The following is a 21,696-nucleotide window of genomic DNA, read 5'->3' as shown; positions in this document are numbered from 1 at the left end:
GCTCTGAAACTCTATAAAGCACTGGCTTCTTTTATATTTCAGTCAAGTTTAGGGAGGGAATTTCAGAGAAGATGGGGCAGATAGGTAGTTGCTGGAGGCCTCATTAAGAAGGTAGGGTCCAGTTTAGAATATTTGAGCAGCAGCCCTAGAGAACAGGGTTGAATTTTATACTTAGGACAGAGATTTGTCTTTTGTTTAGTTCTGCCACCTTGGAAACACAGTAAATATCATTCACTTGGAGCATGCACAGTACTACTGGCTTGAAGGAGCCAACTTCCTGGCCAAGACATGAACCTGAGGGCTCTTCAACTTGTAATCTCAGATTGCTTTCTCCACCTCTCAGAAGGCATTCTTTGACGGGACACTTGCTGTTATGTCCCCTGACGCATGGTGCAATATTTAGCAGCTCTTAGCAATTTATGTTCAGATAAGTGCACCTAACCTTTTGAGGAAACTTTTTAGGTCTAGCGGATACTGGCTGCTGAGGCTGCCCAATGCAGAGAGAGGAGGACACCCACCCAGGTCCCAATCTGCCATCAGTGCCTCCCACTGGCCAAACCCAGGTGGAAGTAGTTGGCAGAGAAGGCTGGAAAGCATATGCTACAGGGAGCAGCCCTCCTGCCAATAGGGAGGAGCAGGGAAAACGCAAGGAATGGTTCTGAGGGCAAACAGGCCTGGGACTGCCATAGAGCATTCGAAACTATAGTTCAAGGATGATAAAGGAACTCAGGTACTGTTCATTTGAGCTGGCCAAAAAGTTCATTCGGGTTTTTACACAGGATGGTTCTAGTAGCGCTTCCTTGTCTTTAACTTCATTCGAAACAATTTTGTTAGACTGTATCATAACAGCAGTGATATCAGTGTGCTTTTTTTTTTTTTTTTTTTTGCGGTACACGGGCCTCTCACTGTTGTGACCTCTCCCGTTGCGGAGCACAGGCTCCGGACGCGCAGGCTCAGCGGCCATGGCTCACGGGCCCAGCCGCTCTGCGACATGTGGGATCTTCCCAGACCGGGGCACGAACCCATGTCCCCTGCATCGGCAGGTGGACTCCCAACCACTGCGCCACCAGGGAAGCCCTATCAGTGTGCATTTTTTAAAAAAAACATCAAAATCGGTGAATTTTTGTGTAGCCATTTTAATACTGAAGATGGAAGAAGAAACCCATCATTTTCAGCATATTATGCTTTATTATTTCAAGAAAGGTAAAAATGCAACTGAAATGCAAAAAAAGATCTGTGCAGTGTATGGTGAAGGTGCTGTGACTGATCGAATGCATCAAAAGTGGTTTGTGAAGTTTCATGCTAGAGATTTCTCGCTGGAAGATGCTCCATGGTCGGGTAGACCAGTTGAAGTTAACAGTGATCAAACTGAGATATTGAAAACAATTGACGTTATACCATGCAGGAGATAGCCAACACTCTCAAAATATCCAAATCAAGCATTAAAAATCATTTGCACCAGCTTGGTTATGTTAATGACTTAGATGTTTGGGTTTCACATTAAGCAAAAAAACCTTCTTGACCATATTTCCGCATGTGATTCTCCACTGAAACGTAATGAAAACGCTCTGTTTTTAAAACGAATTGTAACGGGCAATGAAAAGTGGATACTGTACAATAATGTGGAACGGAAGAGATCGTTGGGCAATAGAAATGAACCACCACCAACCACACCAAAGGCCAGTCTTCATCGAAAGAAGGTGATGTTGTGTAGATGGTGGGATTGGAAGGGAGTCCTGTATTATGAGCTCCTTCCAGAAAACGAAACAATTAATTCCAGCAAGTACTGCTCCCAGTTAGACCAACTGAAAGCAGCACTCGACAAAAAGCATCCGGAATTAGTCAACAGAAAACACATAATCTCCCATCAGGATAACGCAAGACTGCATGTTTCTTTGATGATCAGGCAAAAACTGTTACAGCTTGGCTGGGAAGTTCTGATTCATCTGCTGTATTCACCAGACACTGCACCTTCAGATTTCCACTTATTTTGGTCTCTACAAAATTCTCTTAGTGGAAAAAATTTCAATTCCCTGGAAGACTGTAAAAGGCACCTGGAACTATTCTTTGCTCAAAAAGATAAAAAGTTTGGGGAAGCTGGAATTATGAAGTTGCCTGAAAAATGGCAGAAGGTAAAGGAACAAAAGGGTGAATACGTTGTTCAATAAAATCTTGGTGAAAATGAAACGTGTCTTTTACTTAAAAACCGAAGGAACTTTTTGGCCAATCCAACACATTTCATAAGGGTAAATGCAGTAAAAACAAGCAAAAGATTCGAGCTGTCTCTATTTAATCAGACAGATCCCATTCAGACAAAGCACAATTCTAGGCTAAAGCACATCTTTTGGCACCTGTCTTAAATAAAGTATGTATATTTTCTAACATCCTTAAAAAATCTTACTAATAATTTAATGACACCCAAATCTGTATACATCAGAGTACTGAATATGCATCAAAGTTAGACTGAAAAGAAAAAATGTCACATTTTGTGCAGGTGGTAGTTTTTCACCAGGATTGCTGAAACTCTTGACTTTAAGTCAGATTTTGGTATACATCTGTTTTCTTGGCAGAGATATACCAAGTATACCCAGTCTGTTCTCTCCTTTAGTTTTTCAATGGTACATTAAAAACAGGATAAAACATCTAAACATCTCTGAAAGTCAACTAGTTGACTTTAACTCCTATGAAAAGGGCGAAATTTAATTTTACACTGGACAAAGAATCCAACCTGAAAAACCAAATTTACAATCATGAGGTTCTTAATATATTAAGGTGGTGTGAGTGGATTAAAGTGCTCCTGCTTACTTATTTGTAAAATGTAGTTAAACAAAACCTACCCTAGCTACATCAGAGGGCAGAAGGATGGTTAGAAAGTGCTTTGAAAATGTATAATTAGGTACAAATGTGAAGTAATATTATCCATGTTAACTTCTTATTGGTTGAGAAGTATTCAATACTTTACATTTTCTGTAGAACAGGCACTTACAAGAAGTGGGGCTTAATAAATAATATTACCATGTTTCCCATAAGAATAATACTTTAAAAAGAATGACTCGGAATTCACCTGCAGAAGAAACTGAGGGTGCAAATGTCCCCGCATGCTGCTGACAGTCATTATGGATGACTGTAGTTCATGTGCTAAACAAACAAATGAAGAAGTAAGTGATGTTCTGCCTAAACTAGAAATTTGTAGCCAAGTAACAGCTGCAATTTTAGAGAAATAAACTCTTAAAGGAACAGCCAAACAAGACATGCTTTATCTTCATTTTCTCTTCTTTAAAAGGGAGTTTTACTCCTACGCATAATGAATGAGAGTATTTCCTGGCTCAGACTGATTCCATCACTAAAGTTACAATTCAGGTTACATAGGAATTCATCTACATCCTGGGTCTTTAACCAAATTCAGTCAACTAGTTCCTTGACTACATTTCTCGAGATTTTCTAATCCTCTGTTGGTGGTGAGAAGCAAAGTTTTATATAGACAGGTCAACTAAGATTAAAGCTAAAAGGAGGAAACAATTTTCATTTTACAAGAGAGCAGAGTTAGGAGAGTATCTTTCAATCTCTCACTCTTTTTGTAAGGGGGGTGTCAGGGTACAGTGAAGGGATAGTAGAAGTAAAAACTATGGGTATCTAACGCCACTCTGTAGGATTTTGGTTCTCAAGGTAGGTTTTGCTTAGTAGTGAAGTAGTGATGATTGACTAATTATTCCTGTAACACAGTTACTGACTGCCCACTATGTGCTAGCCCTGTGACTCTCATTAGGGCCAATTTTGTGCTCACTCCAAGGGACACTCAGCAGTGTTCGTAGACATTTTTTGTTTTTACACTCTGCTCTTTACAGCTCTGCTGAGTAGAGGCCAGGAATGCTACAGGACAGTTCCCCACCCCACCCCCAACAAAGAATTAGCAAGAAACTGTGGTTTGATATTGATAACTGAGATAATTATCAAGCCTTAAATGTCAATAGTGCTGAGGGTTAAGATGCTCTGTGCTAGTCACAGTGCTAGGTTATAATGATGAGCAAAACCGAACATACAAGCATCTTGCTTTCACAACACAATTCATTTGGGAAAAAAAATCTTATTCAAATAATAGTCTACAATAATTTTTAAAATATAAACTATGATTACTGCTTTGAAGGGATGATAGATCACCTTATGAAAGCACATACAACAGAGGGATTTGACCTGCTCAGGAAAAAGCAGTTCGTTTTTTTTTTTTTTTTTTTTAAAGAAATCATAGCTAAAGTACCAGAATTTTTAGTAATCTGTGTTTTCCTGAATTTAGAGAGTCAGGATTTTAATCATGTCAATATTGCTCAACTGGCTTTTGAAATATTTTCTTTGGTTACAGTAATAAAATTGTATATAACCAAAACCTTATTTTTTTCTTTGCTATGGCCTGTAGTTCCATATTCCAAATTTAATATGCAGCAGTAGAAAAAAAGTTGAAAATATTCTTTAGAGATAGGCTGCCTGTTTTTCGGCTATACAGAGGACTTGTCAACACACACACACACACACACACAAATGTTTTAAGATTTATGCAATTGATTTACCCTAGTATTTTTCAGGATCTGTCTTTTTGTCATTCGGTTCTCATACAGAAGACCAGACCAAAAGACATGGTCTTCCGAAAAATTGATAGTTTTTGTTTTTGTTTTTTAACATGAAGAAATTACTATTCTTTGAGATAATTTAATACATTTTCTCATCTTCCACTCACTTCTTAAGTCCATCTATCTGTTTTTCAGCATTTCTGTTTCTACTGCAACTATTTTAATGCAAGATCTTAAAGTTCAGGTCATATTGAGATGTCATTCTTATTAGTTGTGGACAAAACAAAATCTTTCGTGAATTCTCTTGATGCTTAGCTTTTACTCTACCACAATTTCTTATTTCTTCTACTCCCTAGCCCATTCCTTTCCCCTCCCTAGCCCATTCCTTTCCCCTCTTTCCCTTCTTCATTGTGTTGTTGTGTTGTTTTCTTCCTGCCCTGATATATATTCAACCTACTTTACAAGGTTCAGTTGTCAACATCTTTATTGTTCAGTTCATACAGAGAATGTACTACCCCTTTGATTCATATCATCTCCTTCTTGGGGTACTGGAAACACACAGGCACTGACAGAATCTGTTTAAATATGTGAATATCTAAACAGGTAAATATTTAATATTCAAATCTAGTAATATACAAATAAGCTTGGTTACTGAAGCAATTCAGCTTGAACCTATTCACACATTCCTAGTTCATCATCATCAAAATCTACTTCTCCAACCTTTATCACCTTCACCTTCAAGATCTTTGTGGTGTTTCAACATTTCTACCAAAGTCTCAAAACTGACTTTTATAAAGGAAAAAAAAAAAAAGCTTTCCCCTTACTTCTCAGGTGGAATTATCTCTGTCAATTAGATTCTCATGTCTGCCAAGTCCATCATTCCTACTCCCATCACGACCTCTCCAGTGGTAGTCTCATTATTTCACACCTGACCAACTGCATCATTCTCCTAAGGGGTGACCCCTGTCCAAGCACATCACTACATCCTCCTTCCCATAATTTCACACTCTGTTACCAAAGTAACCCAATATTCCCCAAACACCAAGCCAAACACAATAATGCCTTCCTCAAAAGTTCTTCAATGAATTCTCTTTACTATCATAATAAGGTTCACATACTTTATTCTTTGTCCTACATATGCCCTCATATAAACCTTCCCCTGAAGTCTTCTTGAAAACATCCTTTTTCAAATTTCCTGCAATATTCCTTCTGAGAGATTCCTAAAAGACTTTTCTGAATACAGTTTCTTTATGATCACTTCTTTCTCAATATTTATTACATGTATCATGTACAGTATTTGACATTTCACTAAACTACCTTATACTGTTAATTGTCTTTGTTCTGTTCTACTCATTTCTTTCAAATTATATTGTAAGATCCTTTGGATGGGGGAATTCCCTGGTGGTCCAGTGGTTAGGACTCAATGCTTTCACTGCTGAGGACCCAGGTTCAATCCCTGGTTGGGGAACTAAGGTCCCACAAGCTACTCGGCATGGCAAAACAAAACAAAACAAACCAAAAAAAAAAAACTCCAAAGGTCCTATGGATGGGATGTAGGCCTTAAACTTCTTTAAACTTTTATTTTTAAACATTTTCTCTTCAACATCTAGCGAATGCCCTAAGTCTACTGAACATAGAGAATATTTGGTGATGATGTTAATAATGTGTGCAATTTGTACAAGAAGAAAAACTGCTGCTCAGTATCATATAATAACATAGATAACATAAATAACATAGAGCTAGAGAGGATAAAACAATAATTTTAAAATTATTAAAAACATTTTTATTTCTAAATTAATTTAATGAATATTGTTAAGTATCAATAGTAAGCAATCTTTACTCAACAGTCTTTAAGGATAACCTCAGTTTGGTATGATCTCTTAGGTTCACTTTGTTCCTCAGGGAAACAGACTTCATGATGAAGCAGTTTTGAATATAAAAACAGGTTTGTTTCATTTCCTCATAGGAAAAAAACCCTCCATATAACACTTAACGAAAAAGAGTAATTTTCAGTAAGTGTTTGCATATTTTCCTATATACTTACTTCTCCCATCAAGTTCTAAAACACAGTAGAAATGAGAGATTCATAATTTTGTCACAGCCACATAGCCTATAATTCTGTCAACAGAACTTCTATCCATTCACCATAAAGCCCTGAATATCTAGGATTAGGAAACTAAACTCATTGACCTAAAGCCAGAGATATAAAACCCTTACAAGTACCTAAGCACTTATGATGAGACTGGTTCTTCCATTTCCTCTCTAAGGATGTAGAGGTGTGTTTTACATCCTGAAAATAATAGAATAACTGAGTTTATGTTGCATGGCTACAAGCAGCAGTTACTGGACAAGAGAATAGGACACAAAACCACCTGAGCTGGTTGTTTAGTGTGTTGTAGGGAGAGGAGCTGATGGCTGGTTTCCTCTTTCCCTCTGACAGCCAACAGCACATGAACATTATTGTTAGACTATTCCGACCATGCAGTTTTTCACCTTGATTCAAAGCAATGAAACTGACATTGCTCTCCCCCACATTGACTGGAAGAAATCAATATGATAGTAAAAATATTGCTGATTCTAGGGATATGGAACATCAAAGTGATCCTTATTATGAGGCATAAACTTAAAATTATTTTAAAAAGTAAATTACTGAGTGCTTTTTGGAGGAAATTTAAATAGATGGTGCTAAAGTACCCTTAAGAAGTTACAAATAAATCAACAAGGACAAAGTCTACAATATCATTATCATTATATCATACATCAAGTTGAATATATGGCAAAGGAAAAATTAAGCATGATACAAAGTGATTGTGTAATTGTGACAATATTTATGCCACCAGCTATGAATGCATCATTATGGTCTTTGGATATACCCAATACCGAAACACAGAATTCAAATGAAAAGAAAAAAAATTAAAAATATATGTATTGGCTTATATTTTAGAGTTTCAGCATTATTTTATGGTTCAATAATAATAAAATTTGCTTTTACTTTGTAATATAAAGTATCTGGTAAATCAAGTCTCTACTCATTCATCATCTTTTCATTACCCCTTTATAAAGAATCCCGATATATACTACTACGCATTTACTGCTATTTAACTTAGGAAGTTAGATAGTAAGCATCATAAAGACATAAAGACATTAGTGTCTAGCAATAGTGATAATCAATGATAGATTATACAGATATCATCAAATATCTAAACAGTTTTACCACATATTATGAGCTTAGTATTTTCTTCTATTATTATTTTATTACTTGTCATTATGATTACTTCATTTCCTCACTATCAATTTTTTCTGATGTGTACTGACAGAGACTGCTACAAAGTTAAGCTATGCTTTGCTATGCTTTGGGTCTGCAAGCTTACCTTGTTTCTATAAAATATATCTGTTCCCATGAGACTGTGAGCAGTTTAAGCATGAGAACTTTGTGATCTTAATTTTCTTATTCCTAGAACAGGACTTGGCACCTGGTAGGCAATGGGTTAATGTCTGAGGAATGATCAAATGTGTGTGCTAGAAATTTGAAATAAAAGTTGGCAACCAAGATGTTGTGGTGGGAAAATTAACTTACAAAATTAAATTTGTCAGTCCAATGTGATTTTCTAAGTATATACTTCTCCTATTTATAACTATGAACTGCTGTTCCAAAAATAAAATGCAATAATTACTTTAGATGCATATTTTAATGATTTTATGAATCACTGTGGTTGTGACAAACATATGTGTTAGAGCATATTTATTAAAATATTTTGTTAGCGAAGGGTATCCACAAAGATCTAGCTACAAAGATGTTCATCATTAAGTTGTTTTTGACAGAGGACAATTCCAAAAATATATAAATGCCAAATAATGGAAACTTGGTTCGATAAAATTATGCTTAACTATTAAGACATAAAAATATTGCCATAAACAGTATTTATTATCAAGAAAAATGAATATTATACTAGGTAAGAAAGATATGATAAAACTATATGCATAATATGACCCCTTAAAAAAATAAAATTTAGATATATGTCAAATAGGATAGAAGAACAGAAATTCAATGATTAATGGAAGTTTTCTATGGGTAAGGAAATTGTACAATATTTTTATTTTTAACCTTTTGCTCTTTAGTGTTCTCTCCAGTGAACCTATAATAAACATGTGTTGCATTTTTTTAAATGTTACTTTTAACTGAGAAAAATGATCACTGGTACAATGAAAAAGGTTTATTTCATGTGATTATATAATTCACCAGAGTGTTTTATACACAATTTTTTAATAATCTGGGACAAAATTACTTTCTAATTTTCTTGCTTACTCTATCCTTTATCATCTCTGACCCAAACTAATTTTGAAGCTGGATGTCAGATTTTCTAACACTGACTTCTTCTCACAAACAGTATAAAATTTAATCTGATAATCAAATAAGTTCAACAAAATATTTTATTTTTGTGCCCAATGTGCTCTAGATACAAAGACAACCAGATGAGTAAGGTACAGACTCTTTCCTTAAAGGCTCATAATTAAGAAGGAGTAAGACAAGCGCACTTAAAAGTATGCCAGAAAAAAAACCAGAAAAGAGACATTGGAAAGATATGGTTTTAAATGTGACACTCTAAGGAATTTATAAATGCTTGCCAACAAAACCCTAAAACGCAAAACACATCAAGGAAATTCACAAAGCATCAGGAGCCTAATACTATAAAAGATTATAATGACACCTTCAACTTATTTCTTTCAGGATAATTATAAATAAATAAAATGCATCACATTCTGTTTGTTAGTTTAATGCTTTCCGCAGCTCTACTTCCCTTAAAACCACACTAGTGGCTATTAATGGATTATTCTCATCCAGTGCTATATCAATTAGAGGAACAAATTGGAAAAAGGCAGGATGTAAATCAATCCTTTTTCAAACACAGAGGGCATGTAGATTAACCAATATACATCCCCTAAAGTCTTAGCAGCAAAATAATTTCCGCCTCCAGGAAGTATATTTGAAAAACACACAACATAGCATCTTTTGTTTGCTTTAGTTTTTGTTTGTTTTTGGTAAGATAGTCTGATACATTTGATTAGTATAATCTTAATAACAAATAAAATTTTTGAGAACATAATGGTCACTTCTGAATGGTTATCCACAAAACTAACAATAATTATTCATATAAATAAAACTCAAGTAATTCATCAAACTTATGGTAGTTTTGCTACATGACCTTCAGAATACATTATTCTTAGTAACTCCAAAAGAAATATTTAAGTGCAAGCAGCTGAGAAGACCAACCACAGTTGGAAAACATTAAATCTTTTTCTTAGAAAATTAACCTTTTTTTTTGAGATACCATGAGAGCTCATCAGGAATTTGTCATAGGTTGATGAATATTAATAACTATTTGTTTCTGCCCCACATTGCCCTATTTATCCCAATATTTATATAGAGCAATTTCTATTTCCTAGTTGTATAATTAGTAATTATCCAGTTGGACAAAGACCAGGGCTAGCTCAATGTTGTATTCATCACCTAGAGCACTGCTGACCTTCAGGCAGTAAAATATTAATAACAATAAAAGCTTCCACAAGCAAAGCTAGACGAAGCACAAGAGGATAGGAGCAATCACTCACTCCAACACCAGCAACTTCACCCTGATCAGAAAAGGTCATCCACAAGACAAAAAGGCAGAATTCCTCATCCTGTTCAGACTCTGGAGTTAGCTATATTACATTATGACAGTTTGTAGTGAATCAACAGTAAGGTCTAAAAATCCTCCAGGAAATGAACTGAGACCGCTTAACATTAGACCTCTCTAAGTGCTATATTTTAATGATTATTGTTTGTTTGCTTGTTTTTAGAAACAAAATTAAGTCTAAGTTGGTCTGCAGATGTTACCCTGGCCTCTTACATTTGCACCACTCCCTCCATCACTCTCAGACCAGCAAAGGGATGGAGATTAGTGGTCATTATGTAAAAACTTAAAAAAACAGGTTCCACAAAGAACCTCATTTCCAGCCTGGCTCTTATATCACGTGTTCTAGGGTTGCCTTGTAACAACATATGGGAAAGACATCAAATGTTCCCAAACAACCTTGGCAATACCGTAACTATCAAATTTCTAGCAGAATATCAAGGGCTGTATTTGGCAACCATTAAATAAATGAGTAGTTTTGGCAGGATCAACAATTCTATGCTCTTTCTTTACAACAAAACAAAAGAAAAAGTCCAAGAGCTTCTTTATACAGTTTCAATTCATATAATAAAAAGTACCCTTTCCTGTAACTGAATTGTCATTTTTTTCCATTTATTTTCTTAATGTTGTCCTTGTTATTTTCTATTGCTATCTTTCAAGATGATAAATGCAAAACAGAAGGCTTGCACTAATTACCGTACTATAGTTGTCCTTCACTCACAATAATTCAACATGTCAATACCTTGCATCTTAAAAGCTAAATTCATTCCACTTTTTGCCTCCTAATTTGTTACAATTCCTATGGAAGCATAATGTGACAACAAAACTCTAGCTCTGAAACCCCAAAGTGTGTTAATTAAATAATGCTGCAGGGAGGTAAAAGATTGTTCTTAACGATTAACTGATTCAATTTTTAGTGATCAACAGACATAAAGGAGTTATAATCCTTCATGGACAACACCCATATACACAAGACACCTGACATTAATGGAATATACCAAATATAAATGAGAAAAAAAATCTGACCTAGCAACTGGATAATATTTACACAACATATACATTGATGGTAGTGAAAATGAATTGTTCCTAAATATTGGATATTTCACACAGTGAGTATTCTTATGCTTGAACTATCTCGCATACTGAATATGAAACTATATCTTGGGTATTAAAATGATCAGACTGAGGAAGCTGTCCCTAGGGTATGGCAAACTGGCATTGCCATCTAGGTCCCATCTTTCGTGTAGCCCCACATGCTGTTACAGGCTCTGGGCAGCTGCTGTGCAGAGACCAAGCAGCCAGCATGGAGGGAAAAGGTAGTCTCTCCACCATCTGGTGATAAAAGACCCTTGGGGGGCTCATATTAGGTCACAAGCTTATCTGCCACCACATGACAGGATCTTGGCCAAACACCCTTTTTCTATTTCTCACAGTCCTCTTGAGGCATAGCATGTGGGGTGTGTGGGTATATCCCTACACATGCATCATATTTGGCCTTTTCCAATCTGTTCTCAACAGAGCAGCCAGAACCATCTTTATAGAACGTAAATCAGATCCAGTCACACCACTGCTTTCTCACCGCACTTAGGACAAAATCCAAACTCCTTGGTTACAAGACCCTGCCTAATCTGGTTTCTACCCAGTATCAGTTTCTTTTTAGATCACTTTCCCTATGGTTTCTTAAGCACCAATGCCTTTGGCCTCCTTTCTGTTTCTTGAATTAGCCAAGATTTTTCCTCACTTTTGAGACTTTGCACTCTCTCTTCCCTATGCCTAGAAACTGTTTCCCCAGTTTTGGGTATGCCTCTTACTTTCCATTCTTCAGGTCTTGACTCAGATGTCACCTCCTCAGGGTGGCCTTCTAGGTCCACACTCCCTGAAACACCCTCCTGAGTTATTTGCCATCATTCTATATGTTTCTTATGTGCATATAATAATCTATAATTATTTGCTTTTAACAATTGTGGGGACATTTCCTTGTCTTTTCAGGTGTTCCCACTAGAATGAAGCTTCATGAGGGCAACAACCACTCACCTTTTCTTCACTGTTATATCCTCAATTCCTGGCCCATAGTGGCGTGTCAATAAATATCTGCTGTTGAATAAATACATGAACAAATAACTGGCTGAGTTGACTTAATGGGAACTGGGGACCAGCAGTCTTTGGATATAATTGACTCCAATCATAAATTTTTAAAATATAGTTTATTGCAAATTCCACTTTCAACCAAGGGATGGTCTATCAAAATAATCAGCTTTTCCCTTTTATATTTATCTTTCCTAGAATTTATATACCCTAGTTAAGGAAGGAAAAATTTATTACGTTGAGCACCTATACATTAACTGTTATATATCTCACCCACCCTGTACAGAGGTATGTTATAGATATGGACACAGAATTCAAGAAATGTTAAAAATATAGCTGCTTCTACAAATAATTTACCTATTACTAATTTATCACCATAAAGATCAGATACAAACTCAAGTTTACTTAACTCCTTGGGCTGACTTTATTGTCAAGGGTAAATAACATAAGGCAGAATCTGGGGAAAAACTTAAATCAACTTAAAAACTTCTTGTTATGTGGATTAAAAAAAGGCATGCCATGACACTAATAAGTATAGTCAAATAAACAATGAGAGATAAAACCACTGGGCACTTTATAATATCCTTAGTACCCTTAGCATAAGTTTTTGGATTCTTTACTTAGCTTATTACATCAAGTAAACAGAGCTGAAAATAAATGTACCCAGAAAAATACATAAACTTAGCTTACTAAATTATGCTCTAACGATTAGAAAAGATGAGTTCACTGCTAAGGGAATATATCACAATATCAAGGGATGTTTGTTTTGTTTTTTTGCGGTATGTGGGCCTTTCACTGTTGTGGCCTCTCCCATTGCGGAGCACAGGCTCTGGACGCGCAGGCTCAGCGGCCATGGCTCACGGGCCCAGCCGCTCCGTGGCATGTGGGATCTTCCCGGACCGGGGCATGAACCCATGTCCCCTGCATCGGCAGGTGGACTCTCAACCACTGCGCCACCAGGAAAGCCCAAGGGGTGTTTTTATTTATTACAACCATCTACCCAATTATCAAATCTATACTGTTTCTTAATTTTATTGGTCATAATAATGAACAATAATATGTGTTTATAATTTAATGTCTTATGTTATCATAAGTGAGAATGAGAGAATTTCTCCAGGGGAGAGACTAAAATTCTCTATTAGTAAATACTTGTTTTACTATGTTACAAAGGTTTAAATTTTGTAATAATTTTAATTTTCAAGGTAGCCTTTCTAAAAAAATCACAGTTAGAAATGTTAAGGAAAAAGAAAACCTATGACAAAGGTAGCTTCTGTTCTACATATCTTAAAACCTATAATAAGCTAGACACAGAAAGAAAAAAAAATCATGATCTCACTTATATGTGGAATCTAAAATGGTTGAATACATAAAAACAGAGAATAGAATGATGATTACCAGAGGCTGGGAGGTGGGGGAAATAGAGAGATGTTGGTCAAAGGGTACAAAGTAGCAGTTACGTAGAATGAATGAATAAGTCTAAAGATTTGATGTATAGCATGATGACTACAGTTAAAAATATTGTATTGAATACTGGAAATTTGCTAAGAGAGTAGATTTCAGGGGCTTTTATTACAACAAATGAAAGGGTAACTATGTGAGGAGAAGATATACATTAGCTTGACTGTAACAATCATTTCACTATGAATATCTATATTGAATCATCACATTGTATGCCTTGAATACATACAATTTTTAATTTTAAAAAAGTGGGCTGGAGGACAGAGAAAAGAACCAAAAGATAGATCCTTGGAGAAATAAAAAGACCTTAAAAGTGAGGGTAAACAGAGTCCAATATTCTGTTATTTGGCAGATGACAGAATATCAATTCTCCATTTCTTATCAGAAGTAGTCATGGGGAACAAAGCACTTCTATAATGGTAAACCTCCAAAAATCAGATCCTCCTTAAAAACAATGAGAACCCTGGCAAAATTTGTCAAATTCAACTTTTTCAGAGCCCTGGAAATTAACCAATGACTTAATCTGAGGAGCATTTATTCAAGAAAAATGGCTGAAAATGATAGTAACAGTGAGGTCTGTGGTGCTTTAATTTGCTCTATTCACATTCTCTTCTCCACAATTCTGTAGTGGCTTTGAAATCCAAAAAGCCTTGCAATCAAGGTTGCTGTGAAAATTAGCAGCCTAGTAGCTTCCAGAGGAAACAGAATGGCTTTGGAGTTTCTCAAAAAGTCTCATCCCCAAATAGCTTTCAATGTTTTGACCTTTCTGGAAACTCCCATGAAATGTCTCATTCACAGGGCTTGTTGTTGTTTGAACTAATTCAGCGAGAAAAGCCCCATTCCCATCAATGCAAAACCATCAGTGGCAACTGTTTCACACTGCAGCTCCCTGAGGTTATAATGCCAGTTTGGGCAACAGAGCTGGAGGAATCAAGCTCCTTGACTTCAAACTATATTACAAAGCTACAATAATCAAAACAGTATTGTACTGGCACAAAAATAGAAATATAGATCAATGGAACAGAATAGAAAGCCCAGAAATAAACCCATGCACCTATCGTCAATTAATCTATGACAAAGGAGGCAAGAATATACAATGGAGAAAAGAAAGCCTCTTCAATAAGTGGTGGTGGGAAAACTGCACAGCTACACATAAAAGAATGAAATTAGAACATTCTCTAATACCATACACAAAAATAAACTCAAAATGCATCAAAGACCTAAATGTAAGGTCAGACACTATAATATTCTCACAAGAAAACACTGGCAGAACACCCTTTGACATAAATTGCAACAATATCTTTTTTGATCCACCTCCTAAAGAAAATAAAAATAAGCAAATGAGACCTAATCAAACTTAAAAGCTTTTGCACAGCAAAGGAAACCAAAACAAAAAGACAACCCACAGAATGGGAGAAAATATTTCCAAATGATGTGACCAACAAGGGATTAATCTCCAAAATATAAAAACAGCTCATGCAGCTCTGTCAAAAAAACAAACAACCCAATCAAAAAATGGGCAGAAGATCTAAATAGACATTTCTCCAAAGAAGACATAGAGATGGCCAGAAAGTACATGAAAAGATGCTCAACATCACTAATTATCAGAGAAATGCAAATCAAAACTACAATGAGGTATCACCTCACACCACTCAGAATGGCCATCATGAAAAAGTCTAGAAACAATAAATGCTGGAGAGGGTGGGGAGAAAAGGGAACCCTCCTACACTGTTGGTGGGAATGTAAATTGGTACGACCACTATGGAGAACTGTATGGAGGTTCCTTAAAAAACTAAAAGCACGGCTTCCCTGGTGGCGCAGTGGTTGAGAGTTCACCTGCCGATGCAGGGGACACAGGTTTGTGCCCCAGTCCGGGAAGATCCCACATGCCACGGAGCGGCTGGGCCCGTAAGCCATGGCCACTGAGCCTGTGCATCCAGAGCCTGTGCTCCGCAACGGGAGAGGCCACAACAGTGAGAGGCCCGTGTACCGCAAAAAAAACAAAAACAAACAAACAAACAAAAAAACCTAAAAGCAGAACTACCATATGATCGAGGAATCCCACTCCTGGACATATATCCAGAAAAAAAACATAATTCGAAAAGATACATGCACCCCAATGTTCACTGCACCACTATTTACAGTAGCCAAGACAAATGTTATATGATATCACTTATATATGGAACCTAATAAAATGATACAAATGAACTTATTTACAAAACAGAAACAGACTCACGGATTTCAAAAACAAACTTATGGTTACCAAAAGGGAAACATTGGGGGGGGAGGGGTAAATCAGGAGCTTGGGATGAACATATACACACTACTATATATAAGACAGATAACCAACAAGCACCTACTGTATAGCACAGGGAACTCTACTCAATATTCTGTGATAACCTATAAGAGAAAAGAATCTAAAAAGGAATAAATGTATGTGGAGGTATAACTGACTCACTTTGCTGTACACCCAAAAGTAACACAACATTGTAAATCGACTATATGCCAATAAAATTAAAATTTAAACAAAAGAGGTTGGCCAAAATACATAAAAGTCTGAGGAATGAGATGCCCATAAGTGACTTTGAAAATCTCAAACATCTCCATGGGGATGTAGAAGGCCACACATTTGCACAGTGGAGTATGTGCCTAGGAAAAAACAATCAAGACCCTAATATATTACCTCTGGCTGGCGTTGAGCTCTGCATTTGCAGAAAGTGTAGGGTAAGGCAGAATTTTAAACTGCTGGAGCTTTGAAAGTGTGATCACACACACAGAGCTCCCTGGCAAATAGTGGGAGACTTGTGGGACACCATTAAGTATACCAACATATGCATAATAGGAGTTCCAGAAGGAGAGGAGAGAGAAAAAGGAGCAGAAAGACTATTTCAAGAAGTAATAGCCTAAAACTTCCCATATTTGATGTAAAATATTAATCTACACATACCAGAAGCTCAAAATACTTCAAGTAAGATAAACTCAAAAAGATCTACATTTAGCTACAACAAAATCAGCTACTGAAAGAAAAAGACAGAGAATTTTGAAAGAAGGTAAAAGTGATGCATCACATACAAGGATCCTCAATAAAATTAAGAGCTGACTTCTCATGAAAAACCATGGAGCTCAAAAGGCAGTGGGGTAACATACTAAAAACCCTGAAAGAAAAATACTATCAATGAAGAACTCTATATCCAGCAAAACTAGCCTTATAGAATGCAAGAAAATTTAAGAGTTTCTGAGATTAAAATTTTTAAAAAAGAGAAAGGTTTTATTACTAGCAAATCTGCCATACAAGAAATACAAAGGGAAGTCCTTTAGTCTGAAATGAAAGGACACTAGACAGTAACTTGAATCCACACAGAAAAATAAAGAATCTGGGAAAGATAACTGCATAAGTAAACATAAAGCACAATATAAATGTATCTGTGTTTTTATTTCCTTTTTTCTTCTATTTGATCTAAAATATAACAGTCTAGGGTATAGAGTAATAGTAATAAAATTGTATTGATGAGCTTCTATCATACAAAGACATAATTTGTATGAAAATTATAACACCAAGAAACAGCAGCTATTTTGGAGCAAAGTTTTTGTATACTATTAGAATTTAGTTTGTATTAATCCAAACTGGATACCTTTAAGTTAATACATTACCTTTAATTCCCGGGGCAAACACTAAAAAGAACGTAACTTTTAAAACACAATATAATAAACAACAAATAAATTAAAACACTACAGTAGAAGATATCTATTTATCACAATAGAGGGCAATATGGGGGAATAGAGGGACAAAAAAAGACCTACACCATTTAGAAAACAACAAAAAAAAGGCAACTATAAATTCTATCTTATTAGTAATTTTATTAAACATAATGGATTATACATTCTAATCAAAAGGCAGAGATTTTAAAAGGTATACGAATAAAGAAAAAACCCATAATCCAACTAACTGCTACCTGCAAGTGACACATTTTGTATTCAAAGACAAGTAAATTGAAAGTAAAGAGATGGAAAAAATATGTACCATACAAAGAATAACCAAAAGAGAACTAGAGTTGCTATATTAATATTAGACATAACAGACTTTAAAGTAAACATTGCTACTAGAGAAAAACATTTTATAATGATAAAAAAGCTAATCTGTCAGGAAGACCAACAATTATAAATGTATCTGTAGTTAACAAGAGAGATTCAAATCAAATGAAAAATGTGACCATATGAGACAGAGAAATAAAGGGCTCAACAACAGTAGCTGGATACTTCAACACGCTACTTTAAAAAATGGATAGAGTATGGAGGTTCCTTAAAAAGCTACAAATAGAACTACCATATGACCCAGCAATCCCACTACTGGGCATATACCCTGAGAAAACCGAAATTCAAAAAGAGTCATGTACCAAAATGTTCATTGCAGCTCTATTTACAATAGCCCGGAGATGGAAACAACCTAAGTGCCCATCATCGGATGAATGGATAAAGAAGATGTGGCACATATATACAATGGAATATTACTCAGCCATAAAAAGAAATGAAATTGAGCTATTTGTAAGGAGGTGGATAGATCTAGAGTCTGTCATACAGAGTGAAGTAAGTCAGAAAGAAAAAGACAAATACCGTATGCTAACACATATATATGGAATTTAAGAAAAAAAAATGTCATGAAGAACCTAGGGGTAAGGCAGGAATAAAGACGCAGACCTCCTAGAGAACGGACTTGAGGTTATGGGGAGGGGGAAGGCTGAGCTGTGACAGGGCGAGAGAGAGTCATGCACATATACACACTAACAAACATAGTAAGGTAGATAGCTAGTTGGAAGCAGCCGCATGGCACAGGGATATTGGCTTGGTGCTTTGTGACAGCCTGGAGGGGTGGGATAGGGAGGGTGGGAGGGAGGGAGACGCAAGAGGGAAGAGATATGGGATTATATGTATATGTATAACTGATTCACTTTGTTATAAAGCAGAAACTAACACACCATTGTAAAGCAATTATACCCCAATAAAGATGTTAAAAAAAAAAAAATGGATAGAGAGGGAGGGGCTTCAAGATGGCGGCAGAGTAAGACGCGGATATCACCTTCCTCCCCACAGATACATCAGAAATACATCTACATGTGGAACTGCTCCTATAGAACACCTACTGAACGCCGGCAGAAGACCTCAGACCTCCCAAAACGCAAGAAACTCCCCACGTACCTGGGTAGGGCAAAAGAAAAAAGAATAAACAGAGACAAAAGGATAGGGACAGGACCTGCACCAGTGGGAGGGAGCTGTGAAGCAGGAAAGGTTTCCACACACTAGGAAGCCCCTTCACGGGCAGAGACTGCGGGTGGCGGAGGGGGTAAGCTTCGGAGCCGCGGAGGAGACCGCAGCCACAGTGGTGCCGAGAGCAAAGCGGAAATATTCCCGCACAGAGGATCGGTGCCGACCAGCACTCACCAGGCCAAGAGGCTTGTCTGCTCACCTGCCGGGGCAGGCAGGGCTGCAAGCTGAGGCTCGGGCTTCGGTCGGATCGCAAGGAGAGGACTGGGGTTGACGGCGTGAACACAGCCTGAAGGGGGCTAGTGCGCCACGGCTAGCCGGGAGGGATTCCGGGAAAAGGTCTGGACCTGCTGAAGAGGCAAGAGACTTTTTCTTGCCTCTTTGTTTCCTGGTGCGCAAGGAGAGGGGATTAAGAGCGCTGCTTAAAGGAGCTCCAGTGACGGGCACGAGCCGCGGCTAACAGCGCGGACCCCAGAGACGGGCATGAGACACTAAGCCTACTGCTGCAGCCACCAAGAAGCCTGTGTGCGAGCACAGGTCACTATCCACACCTCCCCTCCCGGGAGCTTCTGCAGCCTGCCACTGCCAGGGTCCCGTAATCCAGGGACAACTTCCCTGGGAGAATGCACGGCACGCCTCAGGCTGGTGCAATGTCACGTTGGCCTCTGCCACCGCAGGCTTGCCCCACATCCATACCCCTCCCTCCCCCTGGCCTGAGTGAGCCAGAGCCCCCGAATCAGCTGCTCCTTTAACCCCGTCCTGTCTGAGCGAAGAACAGATGCCCTCAGGCGACCTACACACAGAGGCAGGTCCAAATCCAAAGCTGAACCCCCGGAGCTGTGTGAACAAAGAAGAGAAAGGCAAATCTCTCCCAGCAGCCTCAGAAACAGCGGATTAAAGCTCCACAATCAACCTGATGTACTCTGCATCGGTGGAATACCTGAATAGACAACGAATCATCCCAAAGTGAGGAGGTGGACTTTGGGAGAAAAGATATATTATTTTTTCCCCTTTTTCTCTTTTTGTGAATGTGTATGTATATGCTTCTGTGTGTGATTTTGTCTGTAGAGCTTTCCTTTCACCATTTGTCCTAGGGTTCTGTCCGTCCTTTTCTTTTTTACCTTAAAAAAATTTTTTAAATACTTTTTTATTTTAATTGTTTTATTTTACTTTATTTCACCTTACTTTATCCTCTTTCTTTCTATTTTTTCTCCCTTTTATTCTGAGCCGTGTGGATGAAAGGCTCTTGGTGCTCCAGCCAGGAGTCAGTGCTGTGCCTCTGAGGTGGGAGACCCAACTTCAGGACACTGGTCCACAAAAGACCTCGCAGCTCCACGTAATAGCAAACAGCGAAAATCTCCCAGAGACCTCAATCTCAACACCAAAACCCAACTCCACTCAAAGACCAGCAAGCTACAGTGCTGGACAACCTATGCCAAACAAATAGCAAGACAGGAACACAGGCCCATCCATTAGCAGAGAGGCTGCCTAAAATCATAATAAGGTCACAGACAACCCAAAATGCACCACCAGACGTGAAACTGCCCACCAGAAAGACAAGATCCAGCCTCATCCACCACAACACAGGCTCTAGTCCCCTCCACCAGGAAGCCTACACAACCCACTGAACAAACCTTAGCCAGTGGAGACAGACACCAAAAATAATGGGAACTACGAACCTGCAGCCTGCAAAAAGGAGACTGCAAACACAGTAAGATAAGCAAAATGAGAAGACAGAAAAACACACAGCAGATGAAGGAGCAAGGTAAAAACCCACCAGACTTAACAAATGAAGAGGAACATAGCAGTCTACCTGAAACAGAATTCAGAATAATGAGAGTAAAGATGATCCAAAATCTTGAAAATAGAATAGAGAAAGTACAAGAAATGTTCAACAAGGACCTAGAAGAACTAAAGAGGAAACAAACATGATGAAAAACACAATAAGTGAAATTAAAAATTCTCTAGAAGGGATCAATAGCAGAATAACTGAGGCAGAAGAACGGATAAGTGACCTGGAATATAAAATAATGGAAATAACTACTGCAGAGCAGAATAAAGAAAAAAGAATGAAAAGAACTGAAGACAGTATCAGAGACCTCAGGGACAACATTAAATGCACCAACATTTGAATTATAAGGGTCCCAGAAGAAGAAGATAAAAAGAAAGGGACTGAGAAAATATTTGAAGAGATTATGGTTGAAAACTTCCCTAATATGGGAAAGGAAATAGTTAATCAAGTCCAGGAAGCACAGAGAGTCCCATACAGGATAAATCCAAGGAGAAACACACCAAGACACATATTAATCAAACTATCAAAAATTAAATGCAAAGAAAACATATTAAAAGCAGCAAGGGAAAAACAACAAATAACACACAAGGGAATCCCCATAAGGTTAACAGCTGATCTTTCAGCAGAAACTCTGCAAGCCAGAAGGGAGTGACAGGAAATATTTAAAGTGCTGAAGGAGGAAAATCTACAACCAAGATTACTCTACCTAGCAAGGATCCCATTCAGATTTGATGAAGAAATTAAAATCTTTACAGACAAGCAAAAGCTAAGAGAATTCAGCACCACCAAACCAGCTTTACAACAAATGCTAGAGGAACTTCTTTAGACAGGAAACACAAGAGAAGGAAAAGACCTACAATAACAAACT

At 37.4% G+C, this 21,696-nt stretch overlaps 1 long non-coding RNA gene across 1 annotated transcript in view; it reads left to right on the top strand.

Annotated features, from left to right (window-relative positions):
- The window catches only part of LOC137220892 (uncharacterized), a 318,969-nt gene extending 306,658 nt beyond the window's left edge, over positions 1 to 12,311 (top strand). The window contains exon 3 of the long non-coding RNA XR_010941830.1: positions 12,224 to 12,311. This is a non-coding gene — a long non-coding RNA (uncharacterized lncRNA). The remainder of the gene's footprint in view (positions 1 to 12,223) is intronic.
- The last annotated feature ends 9,385 nt before the right edge of the window (positions 12,312 to 21,696 follow it).

The sequence above is a fragment of the Pseudorca crassidens genome, chromosome 3, assembly GCF_039906515.1.
Source record: "Pseudorca crassidens isolate mPseCra1 chromosome 3, mPseCra1.hap1, whole genome shotgun sequence".
Taxonomy (NCBI): domain Eukaryota; kingdom Metazoa; phylum Chordata; class Mammalia; order Artiodactyla; family Delphinidae; genus Pseudorca; species Pseudorca crassidens.
Note: the sequence above shows the minus strand (reverse complement) of the source record. Positions and strands in the feature narration are given on the sequence as shown.